Below are 22,184 nucleotides of genomic sequence, written 5' to 3'. Positions count from 1 at the left end.
CGAACTCATGAACCATGAGATCATGACCTGAGCTGAAGTTGGATGCTTAACCGACCGAGCCACCCAGGTGCCCTAAGAACTTTCCTGGTTTTAAAGCTGAAAGTCCTGGGTCCTGGGAATTCCCTCAGTCCCTGGCAGACGGGGGTGGTTGACCATTCTAGGACATTTCTCTGCCACATTGCTCTTCTCACTTGACCACGTGGTTTTCTTTTCCTTCACAGTGACATGGGCATACAATTTGCCAAAGCCCTAGAATTCTATAATTGTATATTTGGAAGGGATCATAGACAACATCCAGTTTTCCCAGCATGGGAAACACAGCTCTTTCCATGGGCTTCCCGTCCACTTGGAGCCACAGGATACAGAAGGAGGGGTGTCTGGCTTCCTGGCCACTCTCTCAGAATAACTTCTGGAAAACAGCAACCCAGAGCAGGATACACCCAGGGAGACTGAAAGATCTAACTTACAGCAAACTTCACACCACATGCTCAGGGATATTATTAATGCGTCCCTCAACTGGCACACATCATACAAGGGTAATAAGGGCTGGGATTTAAATTTACTGGACGGCACACCTGCCCAGACCTCACTTTGGTATGGTGGGGTAGGTTGGAGGAGGATTAACTAGGAAATTCCCCCAAAGGCCAGCAGGGCACGAACTGAGCCGTGCAAGCCTTCCTGCATTTTGCTTCCAGAGCAAAGAATGTACTAGCTTTCTTCTGTTATCTCTTTGGTACTTCCCCATCTCAGCTGTGCCAGCCGTCTGCCCTCCTTGTTCACTTCAGAAAGCAAAATTTTCTGGATATGTTTTCATTAACCAATCTGGCTGTAGCCAACCTCTGCCCTCAATGTTATCAGACATTTATTATCTCCACAGTCCCAGCCCTGGCACTACCAAATGGATTTGCTCAGAGACACACCCCTGAATTCAAGTTTTTTATTAGAAAGCTAAACTGAATGCAGGGAATCTTTGCAAAACAGGAGGGAAAGAATGCTTCTCTTCCAAAGTCATGAAAACCAGGTGAATCCATTAATAACTGAATACGGTAAGCATACATCTTCAAGAAGGGACTTTTTTTGTTTGTTAAAAATTCTCACAAAACAGAATTCTTACTAGTAACAAAACATTGAGAAATTGGTTTCTCAAAACAAACTCTGCAGGAAATAGGAGTATCTACATGCAGAAGGAACGAACCAAGTGATTCTTCCACAAAATAGGACTCAAACCCGGGTTCGGCTACTTGAAAGGAATCTACGAAGAACACAGTAAAGACTAGCAAATCTCCTGTGGGATTTGCCACTCTTGTCTTGCTCCTCAGGGTTTGCAAGGAGGGCCTGACTGGGGGAAGGCCCAGGACAAGTCACAGCTAACCACTCTGCACCTAATATAATTCCAAAAGTTCTCTGTGGGAGAACAGCTGAACCCTAAAAGATTTAGGCAAATCTGAATTGTAACCAACACCCACAAGAATGGAAAAGGCAGACACACACTAATGTGAAACAGTGTGGGCAAAAGCCCTGGAAAAGGAAGCAGAGTCACTGCCCCCACAGCTCTACAGAAATGGGAGGGCAGGAGAGAGTGAGTTGAGAAACAGGTCATCAGCTTCGAGAGATCTGGGTTTTACTCCCTGGGCGGCCAGAAACTGGTGGTGGGATCCTGAACACGTTATTCACCTGAGGTTCGATTTCTTTCTCCTTTAAAGCGATGGGGTCAGGCTGAGTGTCCTCGGAGGTCCCTTTTATTTCTAACAATTCTGCGAATAGGTATGTAGCTGGCACAAAACGGTTTAGAGGTTAAGCTGAGGAGACAAGAAAGTCCAGACCCATTCCATAAAAATTCCACAGCAGCCTCTCCTGCTATTTATTTGGGTTCAGAACAGGGTCTTGAGTTCCTTGTGCTCAGACCAAGTTGGCAGATCCTAAAGCAACTTTCCCCAAAAGATGGGAAGGGGTGAGCTCTGAGGACAGCCCAATGGAGGCAGGAGATCTCGGGATGTGTGTGTGGCGGGGGGATGTCCGTCTTCTGCCCTTGGTAACTGTACTGGCAGGTGGGTGGGGGATGGGGGTGGTGAGCTGGGGATAGGACCGGTTGAGAAAGTCCTACCCCAGCTTCCAAATTCTCAGGGAAAACCTTTGTTTTCATGCTACATGTTTTTTGTTTTGCTTTAAGTGATTCAAATCCTGTGAAGTCCTGTTAATTCTACTTTGCTTCCTTTTTTTCTTAAATTGTTTTAAATTTACTATTTTTTTTTAATGTTTATTTTTTTTTGAGAGAGAGAGAGAGACAGAGCATGAGTTGGGGAGGGAGACACAGAATCCAAAGCAGGCTTCAGGCTCTGAGCTGTCAGCACAGAGCCCGACGCGGGGCTCCAATTCACGAACTGTGAGATCATGACCTGAGCTGAAGTCAGATGCTTAACTGACTGAGCCACTCAGGCGCCCCTCTTAAATTTTTTAAAGTTTATTTATTTATTTCGAAAGAAAGAGTGAGTGGGGGAGGGGAAGGGGTGGGGGGAGAATCCCAAGCAGGTTCCGCACCATCAGCACAGAGCCCAACTCAGGACTCGAACTCACAAACTGAGATCGTGACCTGAGCTGAAATCAAGAGTTGGTTGTTTAACTGACTGAGCCACACAGGCGCCCCTCCTTCACTTTCATAGCTAGGACTTTATCTTTCACTATATACCTTTCACCATCACCTCACAGCCTTAAAGAGTATGATTTTTATTAAATTTGATGAGAATCAAAACACTGAAAACAATTTCATCCCTGTCCCAGCCAAGAGCTGTCAACAGCACAGCTCTCTAAGGAGACACAAGGGGACCAGGGTGCGGGGCCCATGGGGAGACTGATGCTCTCGGGTGGATCAGTGCTTATGTCCCTCTCCTGACTACCGGTTCAGTTTGGGGAACAGAGGTTTTAGGGGAAAAAAGCAAGCACTTAAGTTCTCCTTGGTGAATACCATACCTGAGAGCTAGCATTAATAATGATACCTATCATTATTCATTGTGTGGTAAGTGCCAGGCCCTGTGCTAAGCACTTATCTTCATTACATCCTTTCATTCGTCCTGGCTGCCTTGTGAGATAGACATTACCATCTCATCTTCCAAAGGGGAAAGTGAAGCTCAGAGAGGTCAAGGAATTGATCCAAAATCACACAGGAAGCAATGACATTGCTGAGATCTTTTTTTATCACAAAAGGGATGCCCTTATTAGATACTACATTAGGGTGCTGGCTTCCCAACAAGCATGGCTAAATTAGTGATATCTAACACTCACACAAGTGGCTACTATGTGTCAAGGGCTGAGCTGTGCATTCCACACAGACTGTCTCCTTTCAGCCTTCCAAAAAGCCTTAGAAAGCAGTTCTGTTCTTGTGTCCACACGAGAGGTGAGGAACCCGAGGCTGGGAGGGCTCAACAGGAGGAAGTGGTCAGTTGGGATCTGAAGTACTCCCAGGTTCCTGGTCTCACCAGCAAGTGCATGGCCTCACCCTGCACCATGCCCCTGCCACCTGCCTGGCAGCCTGTGGGCCTGCAGCCCCCCTCTCAGGAAGGACACTGTGCCCTGGGTGTGGAGGAGGATCACAGGCATCATAAATCATGCTGTCCATCTTGGCTTTTTTCCTCCAGCAGGACTGAGGGAATGCTGGCCTGGGGAAAACCCAGTGCTATGGTGGTCTGTCCTGAGAGCCTGGAAGAGGCTTGCCATTCTCTCCTGGTTTTGCCTGGGACCCTGTGAAGATCCTTTTTAGTCTTTCTAGCAGGCAAATTGTTTTCAAGGGCCCGCCCCTGAAACCTGAGAGGAGAAAGCCCCTTTCTCAGAGTGGCCATCCCTGCTTTTCCTTTATGGGACAAAGCCAGCCCAGACTCCTGCCTGCCTCTTCCCCCCACACCCCCCATAGACACTGGTTTGCAATTCCCATCTGCCTCTGACCCAGGAGCCTGGGGGTGGGGGTGGGGACAGCTCTGTGCAGACGCTTTCAGGGACTGAGGGGCCCCCTGGTTGGCAGGCCCTCATTTTTTATTTAAAAGCAAAGCAAACAGCAATATAAAAGGGCCCATATAAGAACTCAGTGTGCAAGTAGGACCTGCCTCAGGCAAATTTTTCTAATTTTCCTGAAAACGTGCGTTTTACCTTTTGGCCCAAAGCCATTGCATTTGCCTCTGGACTCACCACCCCCCCCCCCACCCCCTTCCCCTCTCCTGGGCCACCATTCAGTGGTTGAAAAGTTGCCCCTTACAGAAAAGACAGTGACCCTCTGCATTTTCTTCACTTTGTGGAGACTGCTGAAGATTTTTCACGTTCGCTCACTCTCTGGCTAGAGTCCGTGGAAGTTTCTCACAGACAGTGCAAGGCAACCCCATGAGTTAGGAGCAGGGGGGCTTGATGACACATATAAGGACCTTCAACTACACCCAGAAGATTATGACGCTTCAGAATCCTGTAGAACTCTACTGAAGTTTACTTTCACTTTATGCCAGGGCTAATTCGCCTAGATTTGTCAATGGTTTTTATTTATTTATTTTCTATGGATATAATTATAGCTTGAATCCTGTGAAGAGAACCTCGAAATCAGCCAGAGGTCTTCAAGCTGTTTTTAAAAGCAGAGGAACCTTCTGTCAGTGAAGCAGCATCCAGAACCATGACATAAAAGACAGATGAAAGCAGAAGTTCTGGAGGAGGAAGGCCTTGCCCGCTGGGCTTCCCAAGTTCCCTCCCCTTTCCTCCAGACTTTCTGCCTCAGTCTGAGACACAGTCCATGAAACCTCAAGGTTCTGAAGGATACAGTTTGAGAAACACTGCTCTCTATGCGTGAATACTCCTCAGAACATATTTTCTAGTAGGTGCCTCCCAGGATTGCTGAACATAGGGAACTGCGGTCTCCTATGCCAGTGTCAATAGCATTTCCATTTCGTGGGGGTTGATACAGTGCCCTCCTTGTACTCGAAAGTGCCAGTGGGTATTAGCAAAGGCCCTTTACATGTGGAATAATGACCACCAGAGCTTGGCGTGAGCTTCAAAGAGTTCCCTTTGTTGGAAAGGGTGACAGGGTGCAGGATTTACCCTCGAGCCTCTCAAGGAGGGTCAGCCTCTGGGACTTCAGTAGGTGGGTGTTTGGAGGCCAGGAAACCCACGCAGTTCTGTCAGGCCCCAAATGAAAACGACCCTTATGTACTCACTTTAAGCCTCAGGTCTGACATTTTGAGATTTATCTTGCTTCTCAAACTGAAAATACACATTTCCCCTCCATCTCCAAAGGGACTGAGGAAACTTGAGATGTCAGTCAAGTGCAAGAATGGCCAGGTCCTTAGGAAGTTTCTGACAAGCTGCTGTGACAGAGCAGGACTCGGGCTCTGTGCTCTGGCCCAGGCTCCTGGGGTTGGTGAAAAAGCTGTGATATGTTAGCCTTTACTTATATAAGCCCTGTGCATGGTGTTCTACCTGCGAGATGCTGCCCTTGCTTTCTCAGGGACCTTTCCTGTAATCCTTCTGAAGCAGGCAGGACAGATGGTAGCCCATTGTACAGATATCAAGGCTGAGGCAGTGTGAGCGGAAGGTCAAAGAATCCCCCAGGTGGGCACTCTCCCTCTATTAGCTCATCTTGCCCTCAGGCCCTGCTCTGTTTAGTCCTCCAACTGTTCTCTATTTTAAGTGACTACATGCTTCTCCAAGATTCATGGAAAGGGTTTTGTTTGCTCATATGCTTTTTAAGTAATGAGGAAAAAATATCCTGAATCAGTGATGAAAGGCAGAAAATGAGAATAAGAAAAAGTGACCACTGGCATGGGAAGCCATCACCTCGCTCCTGGGCAGTGCCCACCTTCTCTGCTGCATCCTGCCTTTTCCCCATTCTAGGAGAGCCCTTGGAGTCCTCTTGATGCCATATTATAAATAAAACAAAAGCAAAACATAACATTTGCAAAATGTAGGGTTCTAGCGGCAGCTGACTGAGGGCTTCTAGAATCAGCTAGGATTGTACGGCATCTGGGGATGTGGACGAGCAATCAGAGACTGGGGTTCTTGTTTTGACTTTGCCCCTAAAAGGCTCACTGTGTAGCCTTGAGAGAAGATGAAGGAGAAGAAAATGACTTTACCAGGAAGACACCCTTGTCCGACAGGCACTGGAGTGGGAGGCTGTGTGGGATCCTTGGAAGGCTCCAGAGCCCCACGGAATAAAGAACAAGCAGGGCAAGTGGGTCCTTTGGTGCTGGGCAGGGTGTGATGGTCAGCTGCTGTGGCTGGCTAAGACTCTCTCTCAGGGCTTTCTGGCACACACAGACAATCAAAAGTCATCTTCTGGGTTTGTACAGAAAAACGGCCCCAACTTTTACACGGTCCTTGACCTTTATTTTCCACACGTTCTCACCTGAGATTTGTTCACACTCCAACAATGGTGACAGGCACATCCCAGAATTCAGTTATCTGTCCATCTTGGTGTCCTCCCATGCCCAACAAAATTATTTATCTATATGTCCACATAAATCCCATCTTGGCCTCCAAGATTAATAGTCCTTCTGTCCCGTGGTCAAAATGGGGATGAAGAGAATAATAATAGTAAGTGCTATTAAGATCCACCATGCATCAGGCTTCCTACTTTGCACAAATTGTCTTATTTAATGCTTACAAGAAGTCTACAAAGTTAGGAGCTATCATTACCCCCATTTATACAGAGGGGAACAGAGGCCAGAACAATCTGGTATCCTGCCTCAAATTACAGTTGGTAGGGGTTAGAGGCAAGATTCAATCCAATCTCACTTAAGAGCCCATCTCCTGTGTATCCCCCTCAACTGCAGCGTGGATGCTATGCCTCAGGATATTCACAATGCAACCAAGCAAACTGACACCGTGTGAGAGCACATAGGGCTTTCTTTCACACACAGCAGAAAAAGGTTCACAAATGAGCTGTTTAGGGCTGGGCTACAAATGGGGGCATGTAGACAGAGCAAGGAAAAAAGTAGCTACTTTGATCATCCAACAGGATGGACGCTCAAAGTCACTGATTCTGCTATCAAATTAATTATACAATTTAAAAATATACTCCCCCCATTCTTAACTGTGATACCTTACTCATTGTTTGCACAGCTAACACTAAATACTAAAGCTAATACTTAGTACTCAATGACAAAGTGATGAAAGAAAATTATTGGAATTGTGTTAGGGGATAAAGAAGAAGAAGGAGGAAAAAAAAACCTTGGCTAATCTACTGTCAGAAAATTGAGAATCATGTGTCAAGAAGTCTCTTCCCCCAAGAGCGCCCACTTGACACAGTTGCAAAATAGATTATTCTCATTAGTCAGTTGGAAATGGTTCCAATGGATTGGGAACTTGTGGTCTCCAATGGAGGCTTCCTTTGCTACCCCTACTTCCTGCCCCCTTTTGTGGCATAATTGCTTGCATGGCAAACCAGCATCAAGCTGGCACCTGTCAACTCTGCACACAGCCCAACTCCCAGATAGCAAAGCCAAAACACACTGGACATCTGATCCTGCATTCTTGTACACAGCTTGAGAACTATGCTTGATTTCCCAGAGAAAGACTGCGATTGAATCCAATTCCCTCAGCATTGTCCTTTCTGGCTACTGCTGACCAACCACGAGCACTGCACCCCTCCCCGCTCCCCAACCCTCACACTCTCAAACGTTCAACTGGTGACTGCCAAGATCATTAGCAGACACAAAAGCACTGAGCACAGTGCCAGGCACAGAGCAGGCATGGCACAAAGCTCACCGAAGCTCAGCATGGCTGGGGGCAGCTGGGAGAGTGGGTGTCACTAGACTTCTGTTCTGGGGAAGCTCCTCCCTGCAAGAGAGGCCATTGCCCTTTCAGATGGAGGAGCAAATACAGAGGTCCCGGGTCTGCAAGCAGAGCCCTTCCAGAACTGTCCTCCTCCCTAGGCTGAAGTCAACATGGGGACATCTGAGCTGCAAATATCCTTTCCCATTTCACACCACAGGGACACAAAATGGTTCCATTTTAAGTGGATGAAAGATGGGAAGAGGGAGGCCTGGAGCTAAAGTTTCATTTTTAACAGACACAATAAAGTATTCTCTCATAGGTACTTATACCCCCAAATTTATGCAAGAGAAATAATCTGTGACTTCTAGGCTTGCTTAGTTATACCTGGGGCTTCAGCTACAATGTCAAACCCCTTCATGATGCTACTGTTTGGTTTCTCTCTCTTTTATTTTTAATTAAAATTGTTTTTTCAGTGTTTATTTTACCTTGAGAGACAGAGACAGAGAGAGAGAGAGAGAGAGAGAGGGAGGGAGGGAGGGAGGGAGGGAGGGAGTCAGGGAGGGATAGAGAGAGGGAGAGAGAGAATCCCAAGCAGGCTCTACACTATCAATGCAGAGCCCGACACGGGGCTCGAGCCCATGAAACTGTGAAATTATGACCTGAGCCAAGATCCAGAGTTGGACATTCCACCCACTGGGCCACCCAGGTGCCCCCACTGTTTGGTTTCTTAAAGACAGTGAATTCAAAACCCCGTAAGAAACTCTGTCCACTCTGACCCTAAACAATGTTTGGCTTGTGGGAATTGACCTGATGAAAGTTATTACAGCAGGTTCTTAAATGGTGAAGTTACTCTGGGCTGGTCAGTGATTTGGCTTCAGGCTAGTGCATCCAGTACCCAGGCAGGGTGGTAGGAAACAGGACTCCTGACAGTAAGGGGTCCCAGCCATCTATGTTTTTATGGCCTCCACCAGGACACAGTATGAGACTAAGGCCTGCCTCGTGAAGGGCACCCTGAGCTGGGGAGGAGCTGATGAAGAGTAGAATCTGGCTACTGTAGGACTATCAGGTGACTGCTGTGTCAATAGGTCATCCTTACAGCTGTGAGGCAAGGTAACAGCAAGCCCCTCCCAGGAAATCATGGAGGGAAGGAGGGACTGATTGCCTCAATGTCAAAGATTCCTCAGTGTCTTTGCTGTCCTCTATTTCTATCCTAGTGAGACTTAGCTTTCTGCCCCATACATGAGGGGATTGGACAATGCCAGCCCCATCCCAAAGAGTGACATCTGCATGCCCCAGGACATAGGGCCTGGTAGCTAGTCCCCTGAGAGTTCACATCGCCATCTGGCAAAAGCTGTGCTCGGTGCCCCTGGTGTGCTACTCCTCAAGAGTGGGGAGGCTTGGAGAGGGACACCTTTCTGCCGAGAACCATGACTGAATCTGAGGTGAGTGACATTGTTTTAGGATCAAATCTGAGTTCTGCTGGTTTTCTTACCCCTTCTCTCTTTTTAGAAGGATAGAATGAAATGATTTTTCTGCACCTCCTGGAAACAGTTGGCATCGAGTCCCACTGGGGAAGGATGGGACTGAAGGGAGAGTGGCATCAAAAAAAGGTGGCAAGTGGCTTCTTTCCCAAAAACTAGAAAGGAATTAGAGAAGGAAAGATGCACCGGGCCCAAAGATTTGGGAGAGCCTTCACTCCTTGTTGTGCCCCAGGGAGGGGGAAAGACCCCAGGAATCACACCTCTTGGCCCATCTGGAAGCCAAAATTGCCAAAAATTCCCTTTCCCAGCAAAACTCAGAAAAATTACAGCTGCTATGTTCCAAGGGCCCTCAGTGGTCCAGCACAACAGTGGGGGAGCAGTGCTAGCCATCTGTGGTGTCCCAGCACATGCAAACTCCTAACTGTACTGGGTGTGATGCTGGAAGACAGAACGGGGGAGATCCAGATAGTGACTGACATGGAATTTCCAACTTAAAGGTCTCAATGGTCAAAATCAGGTTTGTGGGAATGGTATTTCTTGCACATCCGAGTTTTTCCCGGGCACTTCACACCCACTTATAACCCTTGTTTGGCCTTGTCTTTGGTGTCTATTGAATGACCAGGGGCTCTGTTCTTCACATAATCACTTTTCCCTGAATTTGGGACCAATTTCCAATCTCTCTCTCCCTCTTTACTGTTCACATTCAAAACCAGGTGGGAGCTCTCAGTAATAAATTCTAGGAATCACCTGGGACATAGGGATGGTTCCTGGTTTCACAGTTACAAGAAGGAAAGTCATCCATATTGTCTCTAGAATAAAATGTCACTGGAAAATGTATCTTAAGAATAAAATACTCTGTCATGGCTTAAAGTGACACATCCCTTCATCCCTTCCTTGATGCATTTTAGCTTTAGAAAGTACAACAAATTCTAAAATGCCTTCAAACGGATCTGTCTTCTATGCAAGATCGTAGACATCTTAGTTAATCATTCAAATAAGCTTACTTTCCTGGTTCTAATGTTTTACACCAAAATTTGATACCACCTCATGTATTAGTGGACTCTGAAGCTTGAAGCTAAGAAACAGCCACTGGACAGTACGAGGTTGGGTATACAGCATGGTTCCCACAGTGGGGTCGCTGGACCAGCATCCTCAGCACCAGCTGGAAACCTGTTAGAAATGCAGATTCTTGGGCTCCACCCCAGACCTACGGAATCAGAAACTCTGCGAGGCGGGGGCCAGCAACCTTGCTTTAATGAGTCCTTTGGGGGATGCTGGGTAAACTTCCAAGTATAAGAACCTCTGGTGAGGGGGTTCAAGACACTGAGCTCTGGAGTCAGACAGACCTGGTTTGAATCCAGACCTTCAGGCACCAGGCTGTTCACCAGGCACCAGGCTGTGCTGCCTGTTACACCGCTCTCAGCCTGGTTCTCTGATCTGGTCAACATACTAATAATTCCTATCTCATAGGGTTGTCAGATCCAGTGAGTGTGGGTATTTGGGAGTACTCTGTGAAAACTAATCACAACCCCCAACCCTTCCAAATTTGAGACTAATGTGAATCAACCAGATAGAGAACGTTGGCTTTACTGTTCCTAAAGGTCTTCAGATAAAAGATGTGACTCGGGTGTGTGGCCACCACTGACCACTAGACTTCTTAGTTGCCTCCTAGAACTTTGGACAACGTGTCTGGCAGTGGGGTTGGAGGGTGGAATATGCAGAGGCGCCATGTTTAACATGAATCACAGGCTCCCACCGACAAACCCCAAGAGGATAGATACATCCACAGGCCTCACAAAGGCAGTCCTGGCCCCACACTAAGGGCAGGCCGGGCCCTACAGTGGCAGGTGCAGAGCTGGTGCCCATCTGCGTGCTGGCAGATCTATACAAAAAGGAGCCTCCTGGCTCAAATGGTGCTCTTAACCTCAAAGATTTTGTAGCTTAGGGCTTGTATTAGGGATAAGTGAGTGAAGGAGAGGAGAAGACAGCCTGAAGGACCTTCATAGTTTTTCCTCTTGGGGCCTGGATGCTCCTGCCCCTCTACGGAAATAGGAGAAGTGGAGGTAAAGCATTTCCCATGATTTACAAAAATCAGTGCTCAATAAATGCCGTGACTGTTACTAAGAAGTTATACAGTATTTCCAGATTGCTATGTGGAGAAAAAAGGTAACACTGAATGCTTCCTGTCAGGCAGGTATACAACAGTAAACATGAGAAGAATTGAATATGGGCCAGGTGTGTATTAATCAATGTATTATGTCATTAATTCTTATGCTTCTGTGGGGTAGGTGTAATATTATTCACTTCAGTTCTACACATGAGGAAATTGAGCCACAAGATGCTCAGCCAGTAGCCAAGGTGTTACATAGTCAGTGAGTAGGGGTCCAAGTTCAAGACTAGGTGGTCATCCTATAGGGCCTGTGTCCCTAGCCACTGTGCTGTGCTGGCTGGAGTGACACTGGGAATTCTGAAACATGCGTGCCTTGCCTTAAAAAAAATTAGTTAAGAACACACAGCATTGTGACCCTTTCCAGAACTGGAAAGTTCTTTCAGCTACATTAATCCTGAAATCTACAATTTAGAATTACACAAAGAGAAACACAATAAAGAAATCACAGAAAATGCTCAACAATCTAAAAACACCAGTGACAATAAAAAACGTTTAGGTAAGAATGAATAACAGAGACTTTATGGTATTAGAAATCAAAGCATGAGATGAATTATATAATACAGAGTTGAACATTATTGGCCTGGTTCAACCTCACTAAAGAATGGTCAGAAATTACCTTTATACAAACATAGTCACCAAAAGAAAGACACACACTTGTCAGTTATAAAAACCCTCTAAGAATTCAGTAAACATCTGATTAATATTAATCTACTGTTCAATAATAACAGTCATGAGAAACAATTTTTTAAGTCAGTCTTTATTTTATCCTAGATGCTCATTATTGGAGGCTTTAGTTCCACACCTCTCTTGAGTAACTTTTCCTGCTAATCCGTCTTTTGTTTCTGAAACCTTTTTTAGTGGACTTTACACAGAGCAGGGTGCCCGAGTCTACTGTCATCTTATTTATCAGTAAACTTGTGATACGTCAGAGGAACATTAAAAATCCGATTCAATTGAAAAAGTGTTTTTCTGTACATACACAGTACTTTTCACACTTCAAATCACTTTCACGTTTATCCAAATGCTTTGTCAGTCAACACTTTTTAGAAGGTTCTCATATCTAGCACCTCCTTCATCGTTAGTGTTTTGAACCTGTATCTTCTCTGTCTAATCCTGAGAAAACAAAAAGTTCTCAAAGTACCCCCATGTATCATTTGCAGCCACTCCCCCTACTAAATCACTTCAAATTAACCTTCTGCTTGGAATGAAGGGGGAGGCCCTCTACCTTTTGAGTTTGGCTTTGACGATAAAAAACATGTAGATAAAAATGCAAGATGACTGCAAGAGGTACATGACCATTCACTGCTCATGTCTCTATGTTTTTCCTCCTCAAGTGTTTACAATGGAGCATTTCAACTTGTTATAAGCAGGAATGACTGAGTGAAATAGACTGGAAACAGACCAATTTCATCTTTCTGTCAGCGTCTCATGACAGGCCAAAGATAAACCTCATAAACTGTGAAAAATGAACAAATCTTGGTTTTGATAACCTAAGCTGGGACGAGGACCAAGGAGTTAATATCTCTGGAACCCAGGAGTTTATCTCACTTGTTTTTCAATGATTAATCCCAAACTTATCCTGTTTCGTCAACAAGCTCAACAAGCCAAAAGGGAAGGTTTAGACTCCTGGCTGTGGCTCCTCTCCATGTCTAGGCTTACTGGTGCCAAACAGAGGAATTAACCAAAAGTCTCCCCCTTTTTTTTTTCCTGACATGCAAAACCGCCAGGCAGCGATATTCCAGAGAAGGAAAACACTGGTGGGAACCACAGATTTCTAGGGGGTGGGGTGGCTCAAGAGAAAAACAAGAAGCACAGGTTATGGAGGTAATTACATGGCAAAAGCAACAGGGCAGAAATAAAGATGGACTTTCAGGAGTTGGGGAGGACAGTGAAAAGACTGGTCTGGCTGAAGAAGAGTTTCCAGAGCAGGAAATAGTGGGGCTAACATCAGATAGAAGGCTGGATTTGCGAACCCAGTTAGAGGATATGGGACGTAATGTAGTGGCCACAGGGAGCCATCGTGTGTTCTGGAAGAGCACAGCCTTCTGTTCTGAATGTATATTAGAATGCAGGGTGGTGTGCAGGCAGCTGGTAGGAGAAACTAAAATCGGAGTCTAACTGAGAAACATCTCCACAACTGGGACAAGAGGTTGTTAGGGCTAGAATCTTCCATGTTTTTCTTCTTGGATCCAAGTATTTCCCAATTCACCAAAAGTGAATTTTACTATGGAGGTAAAGAACTTGTACCGCTATTTACTTATTTTATCCTTATCCGTGAATAACTTGACTATTGGGTTTACTTAACATAATCTGTTATATCTGTAAAATCATAAATGTGACATATTAGTTTTTTTAACCCACATGAAAACAAGTACACAGATAGTAAAATAAATTTTTCTGACATGTACTTAACATCATCTCAGACTATCAGTGAAAGTTGCCTTAGTTCATAGGTTCTTAAGCTTGCTGGGGTCACAGACTGCTCTTCTTACCCACTAAAATCTAGATTCTTTTCCCAGAAAACTGAGTGTATGTCTATGTGTACATACGATTCTGTATGCCCTTTCAAGTCACTGTCCCTTGTGTTAAAACCCTGTGACTTATCTGGAGCTTGCAAAACGTGAACCTTACCTTCTCAGCAGGCCAGGTCACTTGATAAATCTTCCCAAAGCTCACTGTGGCTTTGGGGAAGCCTTTTCAAGAGCCTGCAACTCCTCTGAGGAAGTCAGACTCCTCTCAGCTTCTAGAATGTTCTGAGGTGAAACCCATTCCTAATGGCTCCCCAGACACCCTTGCTCTTTTCAGAAACTCCCACTGAACAACTGTCACAGGAAACTCTTTCTATGGTATTGGTTGGCATGGGCCAGAGTGGGTGAGGGCATGCACATAGCCCCTTCAGGGCAGAACATGGATGTGGCCTGACTGGCCCCAGGGAAGTGAGCTGTGCAGTCTTGTCCATTCTTCCAGCCTGTTGCTGAGAGAGGTGTTTGGTCTCACCCATGGCCTATGATTGCTCTGTCAAATCAATTCAAGAGACTATAAAGATATAAGAGCTGAACAGCACCAGCAGGGGACTTTTTTTTTTTTAAGGCTCCCTGCCAGATAAAACAAGAATAAATATGAAATGGCTTCATATTCCAAGCATGAACTAATGTTGGGGTTGTGGCTGATACGTAAAGAACAGCTAAACAGGCTTTGACACCGTGACTCTGGAGAGGGCAACGTTCTCACTGGAAGTGGGGGTGTGGGGATTTATCGGGGCTGTTGGGGAGTGAGCTGTCTGGAAGAGGTTCCTCCCTCATAAAAAACCCAGGCCCCTACTGACCGATTCTCACATTAGGAAAACATTGGTAAATCATCAGCATAATCCAAGAATTATTCCCTTCCTCTGCTCTGAGCAGAGGGGCCCTTCTCTTCTTATCTGTTTCTAATTTTCTTCATGGGTGCTGTTCCTAGTCCATTAATTGAAAAGATTTTTGGCTAGAAGCCCATTATCCGCCTGGGGGAAAAAAAACCCCACAAAATTGGAGGGGCTGATACTCTGCGCGTCAAAGGGAAATAAAAGTGGATGGGAATAGTTCCTTTGGAATCCCTGTTGGGTTAGGTTTGGAGCCCTGAGGCACAGGTAGGGAGAGACGGCTGCCTGGACATCTTCCCCTAGCCAGGGAGTATGGTAAATCACTAGCTTTCACAATGTCCTCCAGAGAAAATAAGATCATTACAAGACTTTTAAGATCAACCATAATAGACTCCCTACAATTTGTTTTTCTTCTGCTGCTTTTACTAACCCTTCTGGGCCTTCCTCCAATGCTGAGTCTGACATCGCTCAGCAAGACAGGGAGGCAAGAGAAGGGGCTCTGGGGTTGGTCAACTGCCCTGAGTTAAAATACTGCCTCTACACCTTCCTAACTCTGTGGTTTTGGATATGGGGGTTAACCTACTCTGAGCTCCGGTTACTGTGAAATAGAAACTGAGTAACTGCACTATAGAATAGCTATGAAAAGTCAGTGAGATGATACATGTGAAATGTGTCAGAGGGTTCCTGGCACATGGCAGGCTCTCAATTAATGGTAGGTATCATCATCATCACCAACACCATCACAATCTTCCCTGATGACCTGTTGAGCAAGAACAGAGGCATTAAGTTCAACTCAACTCAAGGCCATTTAGAATGGATTTGCAAATGGCACTTGTGATAGTACCAGTACTTACATCCCTAGTGTCATTTTTCAGCTGGACAAACAAGAAACAGGAAACAAAACAAATGCAGCTGCAGCTATAACATTCATTCATTAATTCATTTATCCAATCAGTCATTCATTTAATAAATATTTATTGACCCACTATGTTCTAGACACTTTTCTAGATTGGCAGATATAGCTATAAGCAGGGAAGACACGATCCTTGTCCTTCTGGAGAGCACAATCATCTCTGCTGTGGGGGTGGGGGAGGGGTAAGGTGGGGCTGAAACACAATCTTAGCAGACAGTGCAAGATGCCTTAAAGGCCATCTGAAATTATTACTTAAGGCTCATGCTGCAAACAAATGGCAGGGTACAGAAATCATCAGGGCCACAGGAACTTAGGGGCTATATTTTCTCCAAATGCCCACAGAAAATCCAATAGGTATTTGCTGACACATCTCCTCAGTACCAGGCACTGTGCTGGGCCCAGGGATGCCATGGGATTAGGGTGTATAATCTAAGTGAAGGGGAAGAGAAGATAGATAAGAAAACAATCATTTAAGCAAATGGCAATGCCTGATCCCCAAAGCATCTGCTACATCACTGTATTTCAGGGATTTATACCAAACTATCCACCATCTTTTGAAGCAGGGTATAAGCTAAACCTTAAACCAACTTTGCATGCCCTAATCATTTATTTCACTTACACAATACTCTTAAAAAGAAGGAAAGCAAAGATTACCTTCCCTACCTAAGAGATGAGACAACAGTTAGACAGCTAGTAGTAGATGGGGATTGTATTCTACTATCCATATGGTTGGTTCCCCTGTCCCTTAACAGCATGATTCCCCACAGGATCCATTAGGAATCTGCCCCTCCCCTCCTCCTCTCTTCACTAGCTCCTAACCTCCCACATTAGCACATAAGTTGTGGTCTGGGACTAAGAGGGTCTTGTTTTTTAAACAGTTAAATCTTTCATTGCAGACCAATTAAAATTTAAAGACTCTGTCTCCCACCCCTCTCCCCCCTGCTTGCACACTTTCTCTCTCTCTCTCTCTCTCTCTCTCTCTCTCTCTCTCTCACACACACACACACACACACACACTCCCACTTCTCTGAGCACAAAAAGCCAATGACAGCCTGGTGTTTACTATTAGAAACAGGATCTGAAAACCCAATGAGAGAAACCTAGCCCTACACCTCTACTTGTTTTCTTTCCTGCGCAAAGTTTCATAGATAAGAGATTGCTCTACCAGCAACCATGAGTGCCACCCACCCAAGCCAACTAGAGAACAAAGCCAACCCTCTTGGCCTTCTCAGCTGTCACACCCTGGCAAAGGATGAGGAGGCAGCATGGTGCCCAGGCAGTGGCCTGGGTACTGGGGGAGTCACAGAACTCCTGTCACACAGCTCTGCTCATTTATTCCCCAGCAGTCACCTGCACACCTGCAGGCCTCAGAATGTTGATGTTCCACTATTCTATCATCCTGGCTCCCTGGCAAATTCAGGGGACCTGCCCTGACCATCAAGGCAAAGTATTTTTGCCTAGCCAAAGTATTATATGTACTCTTTGACTCAGAAATAATAGACTTTAACATGAGATTAAGGTAGAGAGGGCCTGGGAGTCTCTACATAGGGGTGTAAATGTGTTCACATTACACCTGTGCATGTGTGTGTGTACTTAAAAGTGTATATTTTGGGGTGCACAGTCTATGTGTGTTTGCCTACATACACTGCAGTCTGCCGGCTTGACTGAATACCTATCCACTGGCTTTGCTACAATTTTAACTCTCCCGGCTTTCTTAAAGTAGAAAGAACTTCTCAATAGCTTTTCTTCCTAAGATTTATCAGAGCTTAAGATGGTCTCTTCCCAATGCAGTTATACTGTACATATACCAGTACATATGCCTACACTTTGCCTTTAGAGATCTTGGGTTTTCCATGAATTCTCTAGCTAGAACACTCAGAGACAATGATATCATCTCTGGGTGTTAATCTGGATGCTAATCTTCCCCACTAAACTCCCTTCTTCTCTGTTGCCTTAATGGGGTACTGAACAGTGACCTCTGCAAAGCAGCCAGTCTGCCAGGAGGTTCTGGGGCTTCATGGAGCATGTATGCAGAGAACTGCCACTTGCTTTCAGTATTCCCAGGTGAAAGCGGTCATTCTGCTGCCATGTTGGGCATATGCCCCCAGCTCTGTTTCCTGGCGAAGTGATGATAACTCTTCTTTTTTAAGTTAGTTAGTTAGTTAGTTAGTTAGTTAGTTAGTTAGTTTGTTTAGAGAGAGACATGTGGGGTAGGGGCAGAGAGAAGGAGAGACAGAATCCCAATCAGGCTTTGCACCATCAGCACAGAGCTGATGCAGGGCTTGAACCCACGAACCATGAGATCATGACCTGAGCTGAGATACAGAGTCTGACGCTTAACCGATTGTGCCATGGAGGTGCCCCAAAGTGATGATAACTTTATCTTTCTCCAGGATGAAGTCCACACAAGAAAAGATAGAGATTAAGAAGCAAAAAAGATTAATTGTTTGTGATGGAAAGAAATCATCTCTGGCAGGATGTGAGGTAGAAAAACTCTGGGTCTCATGGAGAAGAAGGTCTCTAGACTCTTATGAAACAAGGCAAATGATTTCTGTGGTGACTCATCTTTGGGTCAGACATCATCTGTGGCAACAGAGCTGTGAGGTTGTGAGGGGGAGCATGCAGAGCATGGCACCTGCTTTCCTCAGCCATGCAGAGGAGTACAGAGCCTTGAAGGAAAGACCACAGTCACAGCTAGAGGTGGCATTTGGCAGGAGCCACAGGAACCCATAGAGTTTGTGGTCCTGGCCAGGTCCACCTTTTACCGAGGAAGAGGGGCTCCCAACCCAACTGCTGACTTCCCTTGCAGTCTGAACAAACCACTTGAACTTGCCATCCCTTTTTTCAAAAGGGAAATCTTCCAGGTCTTATTTTGCCTCAAAGATAAATTATTCCAAAAGCACTAATAGCAAACATTCACCATGCCCTAATTATCTGTCAAATACTACAGCAAGCACTTTCACACGTTTTTGCACATGACCCTCGTACCACCTCATGGTGAAGGTCTGTATGTGCTATTATTTGCATTTTACCAATGTGGAAACTGAGGTTCAGAGATGAGCTAACTTGTTTGAGGTCACACTGCTGGTAAGTGGGTGAGCTGGGATTTGAGCGAAGGCAGCTTGATTTTTCTGCACCCAAAGTCACATTTCAGCATGAGCAAAAATTACTGCTCATTTTAGAAGAAACCAGGAAATGTAAATCAGGAGAGAGGGGTCGCCTTGGAACACAAAGCAAAAGGACCTCAGAAGGTATCAAAGCAGAAAATCGTCTTCCTCCTCTTGAAACTTCCATTCTACAGCATGTACTCCCCTCCAACTTTGGAAACCCACAGCCTGCTAATTCACTTTCCAGATCCCATGTAGCTGTGTCTCTGGGTGATCATAACTTGATGGAGTCAGCTGACAAGGTCTGCAAGATTCTTGGAAAGGTATCATTAATTCAAAATGATGCCAAGTGTCACCTGGGGAGTCCATTTGCAAACACTCTCCTCCTTTCTTGCCAAAGAGCAAGCGTTCCTGTAGCTACCAGCTCCTTTCCACATCACCTTTCTGTGCCAGGCTCCTCCAGCCTGTTGGGGCTGATGCTCCTCTTCCAGCTGTCTATGCTGATGAAGAACAAACCAACAGTAACCCACAGAGGTAATACTGGGTCTGCTGTTGTCATCAAAAGCAGCCAGCTTTCCCGAAAGTTGCTTAGCATCTGATAGTGTGCATCCCAACATCCCACAAAGTAGCTCTAAGCCAGTAAACAAGTTCAACCTACATTGAGCACTCACTTTGGATCAGATAGCGTACATGATAAAGTACAGTGCCTGTCCCTCCCCCAAATTATAAATGTACTGCAGGAAAAGACTACTGGAGAAATGCTACAACATAAGGGTAATTAAATACATGCTAAATGAGTGAGCACCATTTAAATTATGGCTGGAACACATTTTGAACCATTAATTTGTATCTATTTTTCATCTATTTTTCTCCTTTCCTGTCTTCTCTCCTCAAGCAAGTAGCCAATCAGCCTTGCCTTCATTGCCTCAGAGATGGTCCATTGCAGAGAGAAAGAAGAAGTTACTGGCAAGGCTCCCTGGCTTTGGTATTCCAAAAGCTGATGCCCAGAATTGAACCAATATGGTTTGTGGAGAACAAAGGGGCAAAAGAAGAACTGGATGGAGGAAGAGGCAAAGTGAACTGGAGAAAGTCAAAGTAGAGATTTCTCCCAGAACAGAAAAAAATACCCCGGGGCTAGGGGCAGAATGAGAGCATGAGACATCAAGAGAGACACAGACAGAGAGACAGAGAGACCGAGGCTTAGACTGCTGGGTGCTTAGGCAAAGAGGACTCAACCTCATGATTCTTGTCTCAATAAGACTTCCACAAGGCAGTGGCTATGTTGTATGGCTAGGCAAATACAGGCAAATTGTTTTTCTGCAAAAATAATTCTCAGGTCTCCAGTGTGCCCACAGAGAGCAGCCAGTCCCAGTGTTGCCATATGGAGGAGGTAAGGGGAAACACGGAGGTAACTTGTTTGGTTTCTGCCTTACTTTGACACTGTACAAATCCCTAGAACAATGGCCCAGACAGGGTGGAACCCAAGCAATTCTACCACAATTTCCTGGTGGCCTGGACGGATGGGGTGAAGTTGCCAGAAACAATCTAGGATGCCCTGCCCTGGGTGTCCTGTGTTTTTATTCACTAAGTCTGGCAATCCTACATTGGGCTTGAAGTAGAAACTAAGATGACAAAAATGATGTGGACAAAAATTCTTATCTGAGTTTGCAGAACTGAAATGGTGCACTGTGATTTGTACTCATTCACATATAACACCTTTTATTTTTAGAGCATGTTATAGTTTATAAGGTTCCTTCACATATACTGTATCATTTGACCTTCCCAATAACCTGGGGAGATGAGAAATGTGGGTCTGATTTTCCCAGAAAAAGATAACAGGGATCAGGGAAGCTAAGTCTGCCGAAGACTTGCTAAGTCCACATGGGCCAAGGCTATAACCCAAACTGGCTTTCAGCTCCCATGATGCTCTGCTCTGGGACCCTGCACTGCCCCCCGAGTCCCAGCCTGGCCCAGGCTCCAGCATTCCAGACATGACAGCACTCCATTCAGTTCCAAAATGCCTCTCACGGGCTTTTGTGAAGCATGAAGTTTCAGAGGTGTCCGATTCCAGATGATCTCTCTCTGGTTTGCAGAAGGGCCAGAGCTAGAAAATGGTTTTACTTGGTGAGGTGTCCATAGTGGAGTCTCTGTCATCTGTGGGTTCCAGGATGACAAGACTTGTAACAGGTCTAGCTACTAATCCTTTGGGCTGATCATATTCCAGGTCAGGTGACAACTGCCTACAAATAAGATGGCTTGATTCCCCTGGGACTCAGCAAGGATGGTGTGGATGGGGATTTCTGGGGAAGAAAGTTGAGCAGAGCAGGAGGCCTGACTTCGGGATGCTTTGCAGAGCCTGAGAGCAGCCGGAGGAATGCTCTGTCCAGCAGCTCAAGACAGCTGCTGCCTGGGGGGAGGGGCCACTCTGTCAGAGCGCAGGGTTTTACACATCCTAAAATCTTTACTTACGGATGTCAGGTCAAAGGGAAGGGAAAAAAACTCAACCAGACTTGAAAAGTTACCTGGTTCTGCTGTTGGCAAATGGGCTGCAGCTGTTTTTGCCATTACAAAAGCTGGTGCTTTTTTTTTTTTTTTTTTTAAGTATGTTGTAGGAAATAAAGAATATGATCCTGGGGAAGCCCCATGTATACCACTGCCCACTTTGATTAAAATTTCATTTTTCATTCTATACGGAGGATTTCAATGGCAGGAAAATGTTTTTCTTTGCTTTGCTTTTTTTTTTTCTTTAAGTGCTAGAAGACAGGAACCCGTTTTATTGCCATTTTTTATTATTTATACTTTGATATGTTATACATATTATTTATTGCCCACTAAACAGTTAATACCAACAATGATAACTCCTCCTTGTTGGTGGAAGTCACTTCTGGGGTGTGAGAAAGGGCATCTTACAGATTGGGGAATGAGACACGGGTTCTGATGATCACCACAGTATTCATTACCAACGACTATTTTGTAACATTTCCAAAGCACAATGACACGAAGCTCTGCAGACCTGTGATGACTGTATCTGAGAATTTCTTTCAAACATCTCATCCACTGGCTTGGAGCAAGTCCTCTAAGGAGCCACCTCCAAGGAGCTGGGGTCATTCTCGTGCCAGCGTCAGGACTCCCGGTCCATGTATCTGGCAGGAGTGATGCACTCAGAGTATGGTGCCTGTTCTGACCAGTCCGGTTCACCTGATCTGATGAAAGGTCAGCAGGACTAAGCTCTGCGCCAGGATTCCAAGGATTCCAAGTTCCCTTCCTCCGCCCCAGGCCAGTGACTTGTAAACGTGGAGGCTCTGCTAAGCACTGGGATTTTATTAAGGGCCTTGTTAAAATTTACTAGAGTCAAATAAAGAAAAGATCCAGCCTTGGAAATCATTCTCCACCCATGTCTCTCCTTCTCCCTGCT

The 22,184-nt window shown here is 45.5% G+C and overlaps 1 protein-coding gene across 1 annotated transcript in view; it reads right to left on the bottom strand.

Annotated features, from left to right (window-relative positions):
* SLIT3 (slit guidance ligand 3) overlaps window positions 1-22,184 on the bottom strand; it is a 590,204-nt gene that overhangs the window by 290,264 nt on the left and 277,756 nt on the right. The window lies entirely within an intron of this gene.

The sequence above is a fragment of the Acinonyx jubatus genome, chromosome A1 (assembly GCF_027475565.1).
Source record: "Acinonyx jubatus isolate Ajub_Pintada_27869175 chromosome A1, VMU_Ajub_asm_v1.0, whole genome shotgun sequence".
NCBI classification, from domain to species: domain Eukaryota; kingdom Metazoa; phylum Chordata; class Mammalia; order Carnivora; family Felidae; genus Acinonyx; species Acinonyx jubatus.
The sequence above is the reverse complement of the archived record's forward strand: the minus strand, read 5'-3'. Positions and strand labels throughout refer to the sequence as shown.